The sequence below is a fragment of the Bufo bufo genome, chromosome 2 (assembly GCF_905171765.1).
Source record: "Bufo bufo chromosome 2, aBufBuf1.1, whole genome shotgun sequence".
In the NCBI taxonomy this organism is placed as follows: Eukaryota; Metazoa; Chordata; class Amphibia; order Anura; family Bufonidae; genus Bufo; species Bufo bufo.
In genome coordinates this window covers 333,618,335-333,640,099 of record NC_053390.1, presented here as the reverse complement: position 1 = coordinate 333,640,099, position 21,765 = coordinate 333,618,335, and positions in this window count along the sequence as shown.

The window sequence follows — 21,765 nt, the reverse complement described above, 5'->3', positions numbered from 1 at the left end:
TGCCTGCAGTCGTGGCAGGACTTTATAACGAGTCTGTAGTCGTGACAGACTGATGCCTGCAGTCGTGGCAGGGCTTTATAACGGGTCTGTAGTCGTGACAGACTGTTGCCTGCAGTCGTGGCAGGGCTTTAGAGCGGGTCTGTAGTCGTGACAGACTGATGCCTGCAGTCGTGGCAGGGCTTTATAAGGAGTCTGTAGTCGTGACAGACCTGGCAAAGCAACATTCCTATCTATACCATTATATATATATATATATATAAATAATTTTTTTTTTTTTTTTTTTAACCCCCACCAAAGGCCACGACTGTAGGCGCCACCCTGTAAGAGATGCGCCAGAGGCCTGGACATAATAGTCCACCATCCCCCGTCCCCCAAGCCTATGCAGGAGAAAAGAGGGGGTTGGCCCCCGCATGCACCACCCCTGACTCACCTGGCGGCCATGACAGCCACGAACCCCACAGTATCGTAAGTTAGCCCACCACCTGTGGACCTGAATAACCAAGGACAGACGTGTGAGTGAGCGCACGCCGGCTGGGCGACCCTTCACTCATGCCACCGCTCCCTAGCTAACCACCGGATTATTGTGACTGCGCCCGAACCAACCCCCTGACTGACCGTATGGGCTTACGGGCGGCCCGGCTGCGTGCGCAAAGTGACGTGGCCAGCCCCCCTCCTTGAAGCCCTCTTTATATTTGATCCTTCAACATATTCCAAATTTATTTAAAATTTTTTTTTTTTTTTTTTTTTTTTTTTATACTCCTGCCTTAGTACCTAGCCACTGTGCCTGAGCAGAGGAGCCCTGCACCAGGACTGCAGTACCAGTATGGTCCTGTAGGTGTCGCCCTCTATCAGTCAGGACCTGCTGGAGCGCAGCAAGCCAGTGATTCCCTTCTAGGTTAGAATTAACCATTGAAATCCTAACTTGTTATACAGTGCACATGTCTGAGTATCTGCTTATCTCGTCTTGCCTGAGTTTGGCGCAGTAAAGAAGACGAGTTTATTCTGCAGCGGATTCCTAGCCTTGACTGAAAGTCACATAAGCATGTCCACCTTCACTGCCTCGCTAATTGTAATTACCAGGAGAACGTGCATCAGGATCGGCTGTGAGGGATTTGCGCTCCGCCATGTGGAACATTGCATCCCGTGCCCACCGCTATCGACTATTTGTACAGGGAAAGCCGCGGCGTATTAATCGCCTATAGGTTTCGGCTTCCGTCCCCTGATCCTGCAGCTGGACCTCCACTTACTGATTGCAGCTAATGAATAGATCCCTGTGTGAGCGGACGGCGTTTTCCTCTACGGTGGAACGAATGTTTATGTTCTGATAAGGGAGTGAGTGATATATAACGCTGCGTCGTGGAGCCGACGGCCGGCGTGACCGATGCTCAGGGTATGCGAGCGGACGTCGGGACCCGTCGCTGCTGAGCCACAGGTGAGGGGTGCCCGCCTGGGGGACGCTGCATGTGGGAGCGGGGGTGCTTAGCGCAGGGCCTGGAGCGGATCGGGGTGCCTGTCTCGGGGTGCCGGAAGCGATCAGGAGTGCGGGCAGTCTCCAGCGCAGCTGGGGACCGGCGGCACGCTCGGCAGCCCCACATGTTATACATAGCGAGACGGGTGTGCAAGTCACCCTGCCTACCTAATCACCGTAGCGACGAGCCCGACGCAGCCGATCCCCCGATCCTCCAGTGACGCACGCCCTTCTCTGGCACCAACCCACAAGCCGATTCGAAATCGTTCGAACCGACAAGTGGGGGGAGGAGGGCCAGGTTTAAATAGTGAACGCCCCGCCTCCCCTCACACAAATACGGCACTCTTAATTGCCTACCACTTATACTAAAGTAATATTTACGCCGGATCTGATCTGCAGGGTCAGACACCCTGCACCTCAACAATCAGCTGTTCTGCAGTAGCTCTGGCATTGGAACTATGCAGGTCAGTCTGTTGTGCAGTAGAGTTGGTTACTGTAGTGCTGCTCCCATTGAAGTGAATTGGAGCAGTGTTGCAATAACCCAGTCCGTCCACTGCACAACAGATAGAGCTGTGTAGTTCTGGTGGTCAGAGTTACTTCAGAACAGCTGATCATTCAGGTGCAGGCTATGGGATTCTTCTGATCAGATCCTGAAGATAATCCATCACTTGTAAAGGTCTCTTTAGGAAGTTAAGGTCTTTCTCCTATGTGTAGGTGAAGGGAGGTGACAACCATTGCGACTGCTGCAAATTACCTCTTAAAACAGTTGTCACATTGCAGTCTCCATCTCTTGTAAAGTGTTGGAAGACCCCTTTAAATTTGTTGTCAGTGTTTTGTCCTAACTTCTGAAAATAACTATTAGAAAAAGTCATTAATAGTGAAGAGCGAATCAAAGTCCACGAAGTTGACTTCAATCCTAATTTTCAGATAAAATCGATTTGCCGCAAAGTCGAATTTCCCCGTGCTTCACAGTAGCAAATCGATTTAAACTGAAATAGTGTAAAAAAAAATAATAATAATACTTACCTGATCCTTTTGCTCACAACGGGCCAGCCGCGGGCATCTTGCTTGAAGTTCTCGGACAAAATCCCGGGTGCAATGAAGTGGCCTGCCCGTTGTGAGCAAATGGATAAGGTATTATATATATATATATTTTATTTTTATTTTACACTCGGTCATTAATATCAGATGCCACAATCATGTATAAACGCAGCATCTGAGGGGTACAATGACGACAATCGCCTCTCCCTGCTATTACACCCACTACTTACAAAGAAATGTGCTTTGTGTCAAAGTCATTTGTCACAAAGCCAATTTTTTTGTAAAATTCGGCGAAGCAGCCAAATCAAAATTTTTTATACTTCGCCCATCACTAGTTATTAACAACTTGGCGTCATGGATAATAGCACTAATAATCATATTCAGAATTACCATCAAACATGTTGATCTTGTTACTCTCTTTCCTAAGCACTCAGATCTGCGATTGTCTAAATGCAGGTGATCGGTATCTTTGGTACACACCGTTTTCTTTCTACAAAGTCATTAACTCATAGCAATGTTTATTCAAAATGTTTCTGATGACTCAAAGCCAACCAATTTCATGTGCACCAAATATGTGCAAGTAACTTAATAAACTTTAAATACACATTTGGCAGCTGGCACATTTCATATTTGACCATAAGCTCGTTTATATATGAAGGAGATGTGTATTTAGTGCTTGCTAAACTACACAAATATTGATCTGCACACATTAATGAATGTTCTAGTATTAGCAAGATAAGAAGATTTGACATTGAATATAATCTAAGAAAACAAAGAGAATAATGACCGCTTCTTTGAAAGACACCTGGGGATGTTTGGTCAAAACTTGGAGAGATAAAGATTACAGCATAGGCGACATTATCACCTAAGCCTTCATTTATTTTTGTTGTACCTGCTACAGGTGACCTGGCTTTCAACTCCCTTACAAAAACATTGGAAAGAAGCTGACAAATGCTGTTTAATGACTGTTTATTCCAACAAACAAGAGCTTATGGTAACCAAGAACTGTCTATTCTGTAAGCTAATATTTGGAAGACTTTTGAACTCACAGGAAAACACTTTGTACTTTACCATATGCAACAAATGAAACCCAAAGTAAACAATTAATGGATTAGTTAACAGACACAAGCAATAGAGATCATTGAATAAATATTTTTCAATCTGGATTTACCCAGAACATCATAACAATGAAAGAGCAAGGCACAGAAACATTTTTGATATCATAATTCAACAATACTGTGGAAAATTGGAAAATTAGGTATATGGGGTAACATACACAATATAAATGAAATGAAAATAATTCATATGTAATGGGTAGAGATGAGCAAATTTCACAAAAATTCGATTCTGCAGGTTCACAAACATTTAAAAAAAAATGTGGTTCTATCCGAATTTATGCGTGGCAAATTGCATTAAAAAACTGCTATTTCTTGGCTGCAGAGAGCCTTTATAGTGGTGTATAACACTGTGCCTTGCAGAAACATGCATAGGGAGTCTGCTGTGGTAGTGAAACAATACTAAAATCCGGTCTGAAATCAAATGCAGTCATCGGGAGCAGGCAGTTCCGAGAACAGCCCGATGAACACCCCCGGCGGCTGTGCTCGGAACTGCCTGCTCCCGGTGACCGCATTTGATTTCAGACCGGCTCCCGTCACAGGCACAGGTAAGGGCTTACCTGTGCATCGCCGGACGGGTGAGTCAAGATGGCAGCCCGCATGTGTTTGCTGGCGAACACTGCGAACTGACCATCACTGAGTATGACATGCAGATGACAGGCGTCGCTCTTAGAATCATTGCACACTTCACTTATTTGGGCAGTTACGGGGCCAAAACTGACCAAATAACTTAATTGTGAACTCAGTCTTACAGGTCGATGTTAGCATCAAGAAGAAGCGCACTCCTTTTACACCGTCGCCAGCTGATTCCACATAGATGTCTACAGAACCTGTTCTATTAAACGCTTAAACAATTAGAGCCCCCCCCCCCCCCCCCCGACAGAGTGGAGAGGGTCCGGAGAAGACACAGTTGGCACTCCATGTGTCAGAGATGCGGTGCGCGCGTCCAGGGAAAATCCTCACGTACTTGCACAAGGAAGAGGAATTTTTTCCTGAGTTTACTTACAACCATCTTGTATGAGAATTACTTCTTATTTCAGGATACTTTTTACCGTCAGCAGCGGGGGATCCATTTTTTGGACACATGTCATTAAGGATGAGAAGGGTCAGATACATACGGACCTATACACTAAGAGTACAGACCATAACAGCTTGTTACACTTTTCCAGTAATCATCCACCTGCGGTCAAAAAATCATTACCCTATTCTCAACTACAGAGAGTGAGAAGGATAGTTTCTGACACTAGGACAACACCTGAGGAAGAAATGTTAGGGAAGTTCCGAAGCAGAGGCTATCCCAATGACCTACTGAATCTTCAATGGACAAAACAATCCACTGACACTTCTATTATTAGCAATAAACCACCACGAGTTCCTTTTGTGGTGAAATACCACCCTTGGGTAAACAAATGTAGAACCATCATTAACAAGTACTGGAACATCATTAGCAGAGCCTATCCTAACATTATAGAATTCCAGTCTCCCCCTATGTTGTGCTACAAAAGGTCAAAGAACATTCGTGATATTCTAGTTAGAGCTGACGTTGGTAGTGACAGATCTAAACTTCGCCAGGCTACTCTTTCCACACCCAAAAATGGAACGTATCCATGCCTTCAGTGCATACATTGCTCTAGTGTCATCAAAAGTGAACATTTCACTCACCCGTATACAGGAGAGAAATTCTAAATAAATGTTTTTTTCACATGCAATAGCAACTTCGTGGTTTATATCTTGAAGTGCCCCTGTGGACTTGTGTATGTCGGTGAGACTTCCACTAGGATGAAGGATCGTTTTTGCAAACACAAATCTACAATAAGAAAGAAAAATGTGTTACTTCCCATCCCATATCATTTTGAGAAATGCTGACTTACCATCTCCCAGTTGCGCTTCCAGATAATAGAGCACGTACCTTTGCCTAGGAGAGGTGGTGACAGGGTTAAAATGCTCAAAAGAAGAGAAGCCTATTGGATCCATCGCCTGCAAACCCTGGAACCTAAAGGGTTAAAATGTGATTAGGATTTAAATAGCTTTCTTTAATGTGTGATGAGTCATGCTAGTATTGCAGTCATCTTTTCAACATGCTTTCCTTTGTTTTTTTCCACTTGATTTACGTCAATAACTCCCGTCATCTAGTATATTTGCCTTGTCCGGGGCGTAAGTTCACTATAAAGTATAAAGTATAATAGTATCAAGTATAATGCATAATTTAGCAGTGTTATTTTGTCAATAAGTAATATTGTTGTGCAAGTTTGTAATTCCTGCATTATGGTGTCCTTTGTTTATAGTGTTGCTATGGTAACCTACGTCACTTCCGGCCCCATCGCGGGCTATTTAAATGTGTTCATTGTTTGTTATCATTATGTTTGAAAAAGGCTCATAGTAGCCGAAACGCGTCACTTGCCTTCTGTATGTGACCATTAAATATTCCATAATTATTCTACTTGAGCGAGTGCCGGTCCTCTTTGTGCAAGAGTGGAGAGGGTGTCAGCAGTAAGTTTGTGTTGAAGTCACTGATTATTTTGCCCTTCCTCTGATCCGTCAGAACAATAACCCGCAAAAAACGGATCCTGTCTGTTGAGCATCCGCCTTCACTCGGTCAGCATTTGGTCAGTAATCCATCAGTATTACTAAAGCCCAAAAAAAACAGGAGAGGATCCAAAACAGAGATGACACATGAATGGAATATTTGCATGTCTTCTGTTTAATGTACCCACTCCTGCTTTTGGCTACCAAATCATAAGCCAATTCTGATGCAAAATAGGAACCATGTCATGCAGGCCTTACAGCTGTTACATAGACAGGATCCGTTGTGCGTCTCCTTTTTCCTTCTTTCTGACAGATCAGAAGAAGGGTAAAAAAAAATGATGATGTCAGCCAGGCCGAAAGGAAAAATAGTGGCCCAGTCATGAAGTGGGAAGGGTAGGAACAGCATGAGAAGTCCACAGAGTGGGTGGCCCTATGACATAGTGGTGAGGTGGAAGCAGCATGAACAGACCACAGAGTGGCCCAATGACAGAGTCTGGAAGTTGGAGCAGCATCAGGCCACAGAGTGGAACAATGACAGTCTGGAGGTGGCATCACCATCAGGAGGCCACAGAGTGGCACAATGATAGAGTGTGGAGGTGGCGGCAGCAGCAGCATCAGAAGAAAGTCACAGGGTGGCACAATGACAGTGTGGAGGTGGCAGCAGCATCAGGAGGCCACAGAGTGGCACAATGACTGAGTGTGGAGGTGGTGGCAGCAGCATTAGGAGGAGGCCACAGGGTGGCATAATGACAATGTGGAGGTGGTGGAAGCAGCATCAGGAGGAGGCCACAGAGTGGCACAATGACAGTGTGGAGGTGGCAGCAGCAGCATCAGGAGGCCACATTGAGGCACAATGACAGAGTGTGGAGGTGGCGGCAGCAGCAGGAGGAGGCCACAGGGTGGCACAATGACAGTGTGGAGGTGGCAGCAGCATCAAGGAGGCCACAGGGTGGCACAATGACAGTGTGGAGGTGGCAGCAGCATCAGGAGGCAACAGAGTGGCACAATGACAGAGTGTGGAGGTGGCAACAGCATCAGGAGACCACAGAGTGGCAAGGTGACATAGTGTGGAGGTGGCATCAGCATCAGGAGACCACAGAGTGACCCGGTGACAGAGTTGGGAGGTCGGTTGCAATACCAGCACCAGCTGAAGATGGTGCGTGAAAGAAGGAGCACTTGGCATCAGATGTGTGGCATCAGGCGGGTGGCAGCATCAGAATAGTAGCTGAGGCAGGTAGCCAGTGTTGGTGTGGTAAAATGGATAATCTACTCTGATGCATCAGGCATTGGTGTGTGGAAATCCTGGCTGATCCACGCCTGATTAATTTTGAGAAAGGTCAGTTTCTCCACATTTTGGGTGGACAGGCAAGTTCTTCTTGGGGTAACTATGGCCCCCGCCGCACTAAACACCAATTCTGATGCCACACTACCTGCTGGGCAGGACAGCTTTTTCAGGGCAAACTCTGCCATTTGCAACCATAAATCCAGTTTGGCTGCCCAGTAGTCTGGCGGATCTTCAATGTGGGGTGTCAGGGTGCTGTCCAAGTATGCCACCACCTGCTGGTTCAGGTTCTGCTCCAAGTCCTGCTGCTAGTGAGTAGTTTCACTAGGCAGGTGAAGAAAGCTCCTCATCATCGACTCTAGACTCAAGTTGCTGCTGATGGAGCTGGAGCTGCTCCTACCCCCCCAAACCCTGCCACAGCAGCCATGTCAGAGGAACGTGAGCACAGAGGGCCCCCCTCCCCCTCACTCAAACTAAATACATAGGATGTCTCTATAGTAGTTCAGTTTGTCCTCCCTCCCAGCGGGTGTAAAAAAAGGCCCCCATTTTGGACCAATAGTGAGGGCCCAACAAGGTGGAGAGACAGAAGTTATCCCTCTGCCGAATGCTGACAATTTGTCTGTCACTATGCAAGCATATGAGCATGCATCGGGCCATTTGTGCAAGTGACTCGAAGGGACTCCCTGCCTCCATCTCCACTGCATACTGCCAGGGTGTGTCTGGGTCCTCTGCCTCATCTTACTCATCGCCCAGTAGCTCCTCTGGCTGCTGCTGCTCCTCCTCTCCTGTCACCTGTGTAGAAAAACCACCCATTTCGCTACACATTGCTTGTGCTCCTGTAACGGGGTGCCAAAGGCGCACTCGGTCTCTCATCAGCGGCAGACCTGCTGCTTAGCTTCGGGAGCGAGGATCTGTGTTCAGCCTAGTTCCCAGGGCGGCTTTTGCTAGCTGGGAGGCTCCCTGCTCCTAGGTCTGCCTTGTGTGCCGAGCTGATCACTCGGTGCTCTACTTGTTTGTCTGTCGGTCAGGTGACGCTGGCCATGTCACATGACCCTCACTCCCCACTATTAATACAGGCAACCTGCTGGCTACATGTTGCCTGTGATTTTGGTCCCTTAGGCTGTGTATTATTATTGTTATTTAGCTTACCTTTGGATTTGACCTTTGATCTGCTTCCTGACACCTCTTCTGCCAGCTCCCTGAACTTGACGCTACCTCGTATTTTGACCTCGGCTTGCTTTTGGATTTTGTCTTTGCCTCTTCTCTTGTACTGACGTGACCTCCTGGACTGACCCCGGCTAGTTGACCCGCCTTGTCCTTCCGTTTTTGGTGGTACCTTGCTTGTTCCACCTCTTTGTCCGCTCTAGGGCTACCTCTCATTGGCTGTCCGCTTCCCTGCTGTCTCTATCTCTCTGCTTGCACTTACTCAGGTCAGGGACTGTTGCCCAGTTGCGCCAAGTCACCTAGGGCGGGTGGTGCAAGTAGGCAGGGACAGGGGACCGGGTGGCAGCTCAGGGGGTGCACCTCCGCTCTATCTTTATACCCGCGATTCTACCCCGTGACAGAATCACAGGCCTTAATTTAGCATTGACCCTCTACAGAGCCTCACCGAACATGTGCAGGGTCTTGCTCAAATAGTACAGGAACTTGGGGAGAGACTACAGGTTCAGGAGACCGTCTGAACTCCCCCCATTCTTGCTCCCGCCACCGTTCCGGTAGAACCTCAAATTAAATTACCCGATCGGTTTTCAGGTGACCGCCAAAGTTTTTTAGCTTTCAAGGAAATCTGTAAACGTTATTTTCGACTACGGCCTCACTCCTCTGCTCCTGATCCACAGAGGGTTGGTATTATCATCTCCCTGCTTCAAGGGGACCCCCAGGAATGGGCCTTTTCTTTGCCTCCAGATTCCCCTTGTCTTAATTCTGTGGACCTCTTCTTCCAGGCGTTAGGAGTTCTTTATGATGAACCAGACCAATCCTCTGTGGCAGAATCCAATCTTAAGGCCCTCACTCAGGGAAATTGTCCCGTGGAGGATTATTGTACGCAGTTCCGCAAGTGGTGCGTTACCTCGGGTTGGAACGAACCAGCGCTTAAATGTCAATTTAGGGAAGTCTTGACTGAGAAGTTAAAAGACATGTTGGTTTGTTATCCCTGTCCTGACTCTTTAGAGGAGACCATGACGCTAGCCATCAGACTAGATAGACAGATCAGAGAGAGAAAGCGAGAGCATTTGTTTTCTCCTCATACCCTTCTTCAACCTGAGGTTTCCCCCATTGAACCCAAGATGGAGGCCAACTCGGACAAGCCCATGCAACTCGGGATGACGCGAAGAGTCGTCGGGGTTCTTGTTTTTATTGTTGAGGTAACCACTGGATCCGTCAGTGTCCTAAAGCTCCGCCTTCTGGAAAGTCATCCAAGTCTATAGTATCCAAGGACAAGGTACTCCCGGAGGTGGTAAGAAGTAAATTATTGTTGCCGGTTTCTATTGCCTTTGGAGTATTAAAGGGGTCAGGAAATGCCTTTGTGGATTCAGGGTCAGCTTTTAGTTATATTGATTACAAATTTGTTGAACAAATGGGAATTCCTATACTAGAATTGTCCACCCCGATCCAGGTTGTCGCCATCGATTCCCCCCCCCTGCTAGGGGGCACGGTAAAACTCCGTACTCCGGAGGTTACCCTGTCTGTGGGGGTCTGCCACTCAGAGAAATGCTCTTTGTTTTAGAGAATCTTCCTGTTCAGGTAGTCCTTGGTATGCCCTGGCTTCAGCAACACAATCCGGTCATTAACTGGCGTTCGGGCGAGTTAGAGAGATGGGGGCCTAACTGTAGTTCTTGCTTAACCGTAGTTCAAGCTGGGGTTTCATCAGATATTATTCCTCATCTTATTTCTGATTATTCAGATGTTTTTTCCACCACTGAGACAGATACTCTCCCTCCCCATAAGTCTTATGACTGTGTTATCAACTTGGTACCCGAGTCCAAATTTCCTAAAGGACGGATTTATAATCTTTCCAGTCCTGAGCGCAGGGCCATGAAAGACTATATCCAGGAGAGTCTCAAGAAGGGATATTTTAGGCCCTCCACCTCTCCCCTGGGATCAGGATTCTTTTTCATTAAAAAGAAGGACGGTGGTCTAAGGCCCTGCATTGACTATAGAAATTTGAATAAAATCACTAATAGGAATCAGTATTCCATCCCTTTGATTCCTGATTTGTTTAACCAGATTTGGGGTGCTTTGTGGTTTTCTAAATTTGATTTGAGAGTAGCGTATGACCTAGTTCGTATTAAGGAGGGAGATGAGTGGAAAAGTGCTTTTAATACTCCAGAGGGACACTTTGAGTATCTTGTTATGCCATTCGGTCTTTGCAATGCCCCAGCTGTGTTTCAGAATTTCATGAACGACATTTTTAGAGAACTCATCGGCAAAGTTATGATTGTTTATCTAAATTATATTCTTGTCTTTTCACCTGACTGGGATTCTCATGTGTCTCACATCAGATTGGTTCTGAAAATCCTCAGGGAGAATCATCTGTCCGTTAAATTAGAGAAATGTTTGTTTGGAGTTCAAGAGATTCCTTATCTCGGCTATATTCTTACTCCTCATTCATTTAAAATGGATCCCAGTAAGGTTCAGGCTATCCAAGACTGGGTAAGACCATCTTCCTGAAAGGCACTCCTTCGGAGAGAAATTTTGATATTGGAAACCGCAAATTACTGGCCATAAAATGGGCATTTGAGGAATGGAGGCATTTTCTAGAAGGGGCTAGACACCGTATTACTGTCCTCACCGATCTAAAGAACTTAGTGTTTCTTGAGGTGGCCAAACGCCTTAATCCTAGACAAGCCAGATGGGCCCTGTTTTTTACTCGTTTTAATTTTTCTGTTACTTTCAAACCAGGTAGTAAAAATATTAAGGCAGATGCCTTATCCCGGAGTTTTAATGCCGTCCAACCTCCTGACACCCCCTTGGAACCCATCTTGCCGGCAAGCATCTTTGTGGCAGCAATTTTTGCAGATTTTTCCTCTGAGATTCAACGGGCTCAGCAACTTGCTCCTCCACAAACATCGGCAGATAAGTTATTTGTTCCTGAGTGCTTTCGTTTTCAATTATTGGGTGAATGTCATGACTCCGTGCTCTCTGGTCATCCAGGTATTGCTGCTACTAAGGAATTGCTTCTGAGGTCTTTCTGGTGGCCCACTTTGTCTAAGGATGTACGGTCTTATGTTTTGGCTTGCGATGTTTGTGCCAGGTCTAAGACCCCGAGAACACTTCCCGCTGGTGAACTACAACCAGTACCCATTCCCTGCAAGCCATGGTCTCACATTTCCATGGATTTTATTTCTGATCTGCCCCCTTCTGAGGGGAAATCAGTGGTGTGAGTAGTGGTTTACCGTTTTAGCAAGATGGTGCACTTTGTTCCTTTAAGTAAGCTCCCTGATGCGAAGACCTTAGCATCCTTGTTCATTGAACATGTGGTATGTCTGCATGGTGTCCCTGAGAATATCGTCTCTGATAGAGGCGTTCAGTTTGTTTCTGGTTTCTGGAGAGCTTTTTATCGAAGATGCGACATCTCTTTATCCTTTTCGTCTGCTTTCCATCCACAGACCAATGGGCAGATGGAACGGTTAAATCAGGCAGTGGAGCTTTTTCTAAGGTGCTATGTATCACATAACCAACTCTTATGGGTGAGATACCTCCCGTTGGCAGAATTCGCTATTAACAATCGAGTTAATTCTTCCACGGGGTGTCACCTTTTTTTTGTAACAGTGGTTTGCATCTTCGTATTTGTTCTAGTCCCTCTGTATCCTCACTCAACCCGCAGGCAGATTCTTTTACCTCTAGACTGTGCACAGTCTGGGCATAGGTTCCAACGAACCTGGAAAAGGCCCAGAAAACCCAGTGTAAACATGCCAATAAGAGATGTTCCAAGGGGGTACATTTTGTAATCGGCGATAGGTGTGGTTGTCTACTAAGAATTTTGCTTTGAAACAGTGTTCTAGGAAATTCTCTCCGCGTTTCATTGGACCATACAATATTATTGAAGTTGTTAACCCAGTGTCCTTTAGACTTAAGCTACCCGACTCCTTTCGTATTCATGATGTGTTTCGTAAGTCGTTGCTTAAGAGATATGTGTCACCAGTGGTTCCGGTTAAAAAACCTTCTCCACCTGTGGAGGTTGAAGGTCAGGAGGAATTCATCATCTCTAGAATTATTGATGTTAGAAAGGTTAGGAACTCCTTTCAATACCTGGTACACTGGAAAGACTATGGACTCGAGGAGAGGTCTTGGGTCCCAGCTACTAAGATCCACGCCCTGAGGCTCATCAAGAAGTTTCATGATGAGCATCCTGGGAGATTTGTACCCAAGGGCTTGGGTCCGGTGGCCCCTCGTAAAAGGGGGTGTACTGTAACGGGGTGCCGAAGGTGCGCTCGGTCTCTCATCAGCGGCAGACCTGCTGCTTAGCTTCGGGAGTGAGGATCTGTGTTCAGCCTCGTTCCCAGGGAGGCTTTTGCTAGCTGGGAGGCTCCCTGCTCCTAGGTCTGCCTTGTGCGCCGAGCTGATCACTCGGTGCTCGACTTGTTTGTCTGTCGGTCATGTGACGCTGGCCACGTCACATGACCCTTACTCCCCACTATTAATACAGGTAACCTGCTGGCTACAGGTTGGCTGTGATTTTGGTCCCTTAGGCTGTGTATTATTATTGTTATTTAGCTTATCTTTGGATTTGACGCTTGATCTGCTTCCTGACACCTCTTCTGCCTGCTCCCTGAACCTTGACGCTACCTCTCGGATTTTGACCTCAGCTTCCTTTTGGATTTTGTCTTTGCCTCTTCTCTTGTACTGACGTGACCTCCTGGACTGACCCCGGCTAGTTGACCCGTCTCGCCCTTCTGTTTTTGGTGGTACCTTGCTTGTTCCACCTCTCTGTCCGCTCTAGTGCTACCTGTCATTGGCTGTCCGCTTCCCTGCTGTCTGTCTCTGCTTGCACTCAGGTCAGGGACTGTCGCCCAGTTGCACCCCATCACCTAGGGCGGGTGGTGCAAGTAGGCAGGTAAGGGGACCGCGTGGCAGCTCAGGGGGTGCACCTCCGTTTTATCTTTATACCTGCGACTCTACCCCATGACAGCTCCAATGACCTCTTCCAGTTCAGCCCCCACAGGGCTCATGTGGCTGTGAGATCTAGATGCCACGTCTCCAGTCCCCTGACCAGCCAGATTTACCATCATCTTTTCCAGGACATGTATCAGTGGAATGACGTAGTTCATCCTGTAGCCCTGGCGACTGACAAAAATTGTGGCCTCCTCAAAGGGCCTGAGCAAATAGCAGGTGTCACGCATTAGCTGCCACTGGCTGACATCAAAGTTACACAGGGGAGTACTCCTGTCCAATTGGATCATCAAAAAGGGATGCCATTCAAGGAAGGTATGCTTTGCAGTGTACAAGTGGCTGAAGTGCTGTCACGGCTTTTTCACGGTACTGTTGTTGTTTGCCATGACAGTTGTGCCATGCATGCTGGTCGCCAGGGGCAATGTGTTGTTTTTGCAGCATGTTTTTACATTCCTCCTTTCTAATTGTTCTTTCCCTGTCTGGTACTGGTGGGGTTAACTACCAGGCTGGGTGTGGCCACTAGGGGTTTATATTGCCTCTGGCTTTCAGGATGGAATCTGTTGTACTCCATTTGTGCTGGAGCTTTGCTCCTTTCCTGAGTGTTCCATCTTCCCAGTCCTTGAGGGCCACCTAGTGGGACATCAATGTCTCTCCGATGTTCTCCCGGTTTCTCCTTTCCTTCACTATCAGTTTTGTGGTGTCTTGTTTGGTCTACCATGTCTGGTCTGTCTATGGTTTATGCTCAGTCCTGCATGGATTCTAGACACCTCCCTGTGTATCTGTGCCTTCGGTGAGAGGGTCCAGGGTTCCTCGGAGGGGGAACTACAAATCAGTGAGAAGCTCTGCCTGGTGCCTTCATGCATCCTGTCTGCTTGGGGTCCAGGCAGTTACTGGTGTGCTGGTTCCTATGTTTGGTGTTTGTACTGTGTCCTGTTTGGTGTGTGGGCTCCAGTACATATGCATGGGTTCCAGTCATGTGGCTGCGGCAGGTAAGTGTGTTGTTCTGGTTCTTACCTGCAGATCAAGTAGCTGTTCATGGTCTCCTCTTTTCCCTGCATCTTGGCCGGGTGAGACTTCTGTTCTTCTGTATCTTGGAGGAACAGGTTGTCTCATGCCCTTTCATTATCTAGGGCTGTTCAGGGATTCCAGGGTCCGATGTTCCTGGATATGAGTCGTCCTACCATCTGGGTCCACTCATATGATGTGAGGAGTCAGGGCCAGTATTGGGGTGGCTGTAGTAGGTGACCTGCTCCCTTTAAAGCACCCCTAAAAATACTTTTTTTGTGCCACTAATAAAAAAGGGCTTTAGAACATATAACTGCACAACTAAACGGCAAACAATATATATTTTATATATATATATATATATATATATATATATATATATATATATATACATATATACAGTACAGACCAAAAGTTTGGACACACCTTCTCATTCAAAGAGTTTTCTTTATTTTCATGACTATGAAAATTGTAGATTCACACTGAAGGCATCAAAACTATGAATTAACACATGTGGAATTATATACATAACAAACAAGTGTGAAACAACTGAAAATATGTCATATTCTAGGTTCTTCAAAGTAGCCACCTTTTGCTTTGATTACTGCTTTGCACACTCTTGGCATTCTCTTGATGAGCTTCAAGATGTAGTCCCCTGAAATGGTTTTCACTTCACAGGTGTGCCCTGTCAGGTTTAATAAGTGGGATTTCTTGCCTTATAAATGGGGTTGGGACCATCAGTGGTGTTGAGGAGAAGTCAGGTGGATACACAGCTGATAGTCCTACTGAATAGACTGTTAGAATTTGTATTATGGCAAGAAAAAAGCAGCTAAGTAAAGAAAAACGAGTGGCCATCATTACTTTAAGAAATGAAGGTCAGTCAGTCAGCCGAAAAATTGGGAAAACTTTGAAAGTAAAGGCTATTTGACCATAAAGGAGAGTGATGGGATGCTGCGCCAGATGACCTGGCCTCCACAGTCACCGAACCTGAACCCAATCGAGATGGTTTGGGGTGAGCTGGACCGCAGAGTGAAGGCAAAAGGGCCAACAAGTGCTAAGCATCTCTGGGAACTCCTTCAAGACTGTTGGAAGACCATTTCAGGGGACTACCTCTTGAAGCTCATCAAGAGAATGCCAAGAGTGTGCAAAGCAGTAATCAAAGCAAAAGGTGGCTACTTTGAAGAACCTAGAATATGACATATTTTTTGTTGTTTCACACTTGTTTGTTATGTATATAATTCCACATGTGTTAATTCATAGTTTTGATGCCTTCATAGTCATGAAAATAAAGAAAACTCTTTGAATGAGAAGGTGTGTCCAAACTTTTGGTCTGTACTGTATATATAAAATATTATATTATATTATATTATATTATATATATATATATATATATATATATATATTTATTTATTTATTTATTTTTTTGCCACTAATACATGCCAAAAAGGGCAATATAACTGCACTGCTGAACGGCAAATAGGCCCTTATTTTTTTCCACTTATGTACTCCACAAAAGGCTTTAGAACATATAACTGCACCGCTGAACGGCAAATGCTTTTTTTTGTGCCACTAATACATGCAAAAAAGGACTTTAGAACATATATGGCTTAGCTGAGCGGAAAATAATATATATTTTCTTGCCACTAATACACACCACAAAAGGCTTTAGAACATATAACTACACCTCTGAATGGAAAATAATATATATTTTTTTGTCACTAATACATGCCAAAAAGGGCTTTAGAACATATAACTGCAATGCTGAACAGCAAATAGGCCGTTATTTTTTTCCACGCCACAAAAGGCTTTAGAACATATAACTGCACTGCTGAACGGCAAATAGGCCCTAATTTTTTTCCACTTATACACGTCACAAAAGGCTTTAGAACATAGAAGTACACCGCTGAAAGGCAAATAATATATATTGTTTTAACACGCCAAGAAGGGCATTAGAACATATAACTGCACCGCTGAACGGCAAATAATATATATATTTTTTGCCACTAATACACGCCAAAAAGGCTGTAGTTTTCACACTTCACCACACAACGGCAAATATAAAAAAAAAATTGTGCCACCTCTACACACCAAAAAGGGATTTAGAATATATAACTGCACCGCTGAACGGCAAATAATTTATATATTTTTTGCCACTAATACATGCCAAAAAGTGCTTTAGAACATATACTGTATTTTTTGCTTTATAAGATGGACTTTTTTTCCTCCAATAGTGGAGGAAAAATGGACGTGCGTCTTATAAAGCGAATACTAGTGAGCAATTCCATTATGGAAGTGCTCACTAGTATGAATTAGGTCCCGGGAGTTGGGAGCGAAGTGCCGCAAGCGCTTGTAGTACCCACCCTCCCTGGTCTTCGTCAGGACGTAGTGCGCACACTAAGACCTGACGCTGCACACAGTAAGGTGACAGAGCAGTGCAGGTCAGGAAGACAGAGGAGCGCAGCTTCTGCCAGAGGTGAAGAGGATCCGTGGCACAGGATAGGTAATAGGAGGTTTTTATTTTAATCTGATCTGAGGTCTGATGGGGTCTAACATTGAGGGCTGATCTGAGGTCTAATGGGGGTCTGACAATGTGGGCTGATCTGAGGTCTGATGGGGGTCTGACAATGTGGGCTGATATAAGGTCTGATGGGGGTCTGACAATGTGGGCTGATATAAGGTCTGATGGGGGTCTGACAATGTGGGCTGATCTGAGGTCTGATGGGGTCTGACATTGTGGGATGATCTGAGGTCTGATGGGGTTCTGACATGGAGGATTGATGTGATATCCTGATAAGGGGGTCAGGTGTGATGTCATGATATGGGGGCCTGATCTGATCTCCTGATATTTATAGGGGCCTGATCTGATGTCCTGATATTTATGGGAGTCTGATCTGATGTCCTGATATATATGGGGGTCTGATCTGATGTCCTGATATTTATGGGGGTCTGATCTGAGGATCTGGCATGAGGTTTGATGAAAAATATTTATTTCTTATTTTCCTCCTCTTAAACCTGTGGTGCGTCTTATCATCGGGTGCATCTTAAAATAAAGCAAAAAATACGGTACCTGCACCGCTGAACGGCAAATATAATATATATTCTTTTGCCACTAAAAGGTGCTTTAGAACATATAACTGCACCTCTGAACGGCAAATATGCCTTTATTTTTTTCCACTTATACACACTACAAAAGGCTTTAGAACATATAACTGCACCTCTGAACGGCAAATATATATATTTTTTTACCACTAATACACGCCAAAAAGGGCTGTAAATTTCTCACTTCACATCACAACGGCTAATAAGCCCTTTTTTCCCACTAATACAAGCCAAAAAATGCTTTAGAACATATGACTGCGCCACACAAGGGAAAATAAGACATAGAAATATTTCCTTGTAATAAACCGTGTTAATGGCTGTATCAAACAGCACTTGCAACCCAATAACAAGAACGGTTTGCTGGAATTACACATCTATATAATGGCAATTTGGATCCGCAGTCAGTGCAATAGGATTGTTCCTATTACCCAGACTGTAAACTCCCCTACTGAACCCTGTTTCTGCTTCAATACTGTGGAATGATTCCTCCCTATCCTTTCCCTGAACTTCTATACAGCAAAATAAAAGTTTTAAAGTATTTTCTACCACTGTCCCTAGTGCCTGCTGACTTCTCTCCCTGCACTAAGTACACTGGAAAATGGCTGAATCCAAGATGGCTGAGGCTATTTATAGGGCTTTGACATCACAGGGCTGGCTGGCTGCTGATTGGCTGCATGCATGGCATTGTGGGTGATCCCTCGTTCCCAGAGTTCCTTGCTCCATGTCCTAACACGTGCAGCAGCCATTTTAGGAAAAAATGCGATTCGTTACCACGAAGCATGAAGAAATTCAGATTCGGTGCGAATTAAATTTTTCCTAAAATTCGGATCGAATTCCACTTCGTCAACTTCAATTCGCTCATCTCTGGTAATGGGTTATACTGCATGTAGGAAGTCTAGGAATCTTGAGATTATACTCAGGAGTTAAAAAAAAAAAAGGTCCAAGCCACTAAATTTCATAAACTAAAACTGAATCTATACTCAACAGTTAATCCACCGCTCTTACCAGCACAGCCGCTCTAATCCTCCACACTGGGATCTTTTTACTTGGTGGCAGTGATTACGTGGCTATACAACCCACATTACCACTGCAGCCAATCAATAGCCTAAAGTTATACAGCACAAAACCACTGAAAACACTGATTGGCTGCTGCAGTCATGTAGGGTATACAGCTATATCAACTCTCCAACTCTGTAAATACAGACTGGAGCAGAGGATCAGAGCATTGGTGCTAGAAATGGTAGGGGATTTACTGGTGAGGGTAACCTTTTTATTTTATAACATTTAGTGGCTTTGAGCTACTTTTTAAATAACCCAGGCAACCCCATAATGAATGCCATTCACATTAGATGTGCATCGATCAAACTTGCGTGTTTCCGTGGGACTGGTCAATCATCTTATGTGTATGGGGGTCACCCAACTCTCCCTGACAGCATATGTCAGGGATAGAGATGAGCGGATTTTTCAGAAATTCGATTCGCCGGTTCGACTAATTTTACGTGAAAAATTTGGTTTGATCCGAATATATTCGCGGCGAATTACGTTAAAAAACTGCTGTTTCCTGGTTGCTGAGAGCCTTTATAGTGGTGTAGAACACTGTTTCTTGCAGTCACACGCATAGGGAGTCTGCTTTGGTAGTGAAATAAAACTGTGAGTCTGTATGACATGCAGATGACAAGCGTCACTCTTAGAATCACTGCACACTTCACTTATTAGGGCAGTCACGGGGGCAAAACTGACCAAATAACTCACGTATGGACTCAGACTTACAGGTCAATGTTAGCGCCAAGATGAAGCGCAATCCTTTTACACGTCGTCAGCTGATTCCACATAGATGTTATCAGAACCTGTTCTATTAAACGCATATACAAGTAGAGCCCCCCGGACAGAGACACTGATTAATTTGCCCTTCCTCTGATCCATCAGAATAATAACCCACAAAAAACAGATCCTGTCTGTGGATCATACTCCTTCACTCGGTCAGCATTTGCTCAATAATCCATCAGAATTGCTAATGCCAAAAACAGGAGTGGATGTAAGACAGAGATGACACGTTTTACCACATTGAACTGCAGCGATGAATGCTGCATGAAATTAGTTTTTCCACCAAAATAAGTCACAAAAGATTTTACCACATAATTGCAGTGCTTAACGCTGAATGCAAATTTTTTCTCCACCAAAATACTTCAAAAAAGATTTTACCGCATATAACGGAGCACGGAGATGGAAAGGGTCTTCAGATTCCCCCCGCACTATATGGACGTCTCAGAAATAAACTGCTGCTCCCGACAGCAGCTCCTGGGAAGGTCATGGAGCATCCCGTTCATCCGGCATCTATTCTCTCAGCTGAAGGATGATTTTGAAAGTGTGTAGAAGCCACACGGGGCGCACACGCTGCATATTTATGATGGAGACATCATGGAGATTTAACCTCATATAACTGCAGAGCTGACCGCTGAATAAATTTAGTTTCTCGACCAAAATACTTCAATAAAGATTTTACCACATATAACTGCTGCACTGACTGCTACTGCCGCTACTTCCTTGAACCCCTGCTACTTCCCGGGTAGGTAGGCTGCTGCGAAGCAGGTGCTCTACCCCGGGCACGTTTGGCTCCTGACCTCCCACTGTCCGCACCCTGCTGAATCCCAGCCATGTTTTCAACACATATAACCACCAACGTGAACAGAGAATGTATTTTTCTGTTTGTACTGAAATAGGCCACTAAACGTTTTCAACACATACAGTATAACCGCCGCCTCCGTGAACTGAGAATGTATTTTTCTGTTTGTACTGAAATAGGCCACTAAACGCTTTCAACACATATAACCGCCGCCGTTGCGAACTGAGAATGTATTTTTATTTTTGTACTGAAATACAAAATAACACATATAACCGCCGCACTGACTGACTGCTACAGCAGCTACTTCCTGCACCCCTACTTCCCAGGCAGGTAGGCTGCTGCGAAGCAGGTGCCCTACCCCGGGTACATTTGCCTCCCGACCACCCACTGCTGCCACCCTGCTGACTCCCAGCACATATAACCGCTGACGTGAACTGAGAATATATTTTTCTTTTTGTACTGAAATAGGCCAGTAAACGCTTTCAGCAGAAATAAATGCACCAGTGAAGTGCGTATATATTTTTCTTTCTGTACTAAAATAGGTCACTGAACATTTTTGACACAAATAAGGGCACCAGTGAAATGCATATATATTTTTCTTTTTTTACTGCAATACGCCCCTATACGCTTTCAACAGAAATAACTGCAGAAGTGAACTGAGCATATATTTTTCTTGTTGGACTGAAATAGGCCACTATACGCTTTCACCAGAATTAACTGCAGAAATGCACTGATAATATATTTTTCTTTTTTTACTGTAATACGTCTCTATACGCTTTCACCAGAAATTACTGCAACAGTGCAGTGCGTATATATTTTTCTTTTTTAATGAAATACACCCCTATACGCTTTCACCAGAAATAACTGCAACAGTGCAGTGAGTATATATTTTCCTTGTTGGACTGAAATACGCCCCTATACGCTTTCACCAGAAATAACTGCAACAGTGCAGTACGTATATATATTTCTTGTTGCACTGAAATACGCCCCTATACGCTTTCACCAGAAATAACTGCAACAGTGCATTGAGTATATATTTTCCTTGTTGGACTGAAATACGCCCCTATACGCTTTCACCAGAAATAACTGCAACAGTGCAGTACGTATATATATTTCTTGTTGCACTGAAATACGCCCCTATACGCTTTCACCAGAAATAACTGCAACAGTGCAGTGCGTATAAATATTTTTTTGTTACTGAAATACGCCCCTATACGCTTTCAACAGAAATAACTGCAAAAGTGAAATGAGTATATATTTTTCTTGTAGTACTAAATAAGATACTAAGACATAAGCCTCTAAAGGCTTTTCAACATATGGCTTGCAGCCCAATAACAAAAAGCTTGAATGACATCCCCAAATAATTGTTCCCTGCACTTGTAAATCACTTTCCTATCAATGTCCCTAGCGCCTTTTGACTTCTCTCCCTGCACTAAGATGCTGTGAAATGATTCCTCCCTGTCCTTTTCCTGCACTTATAAATCTTTTTTTTTCC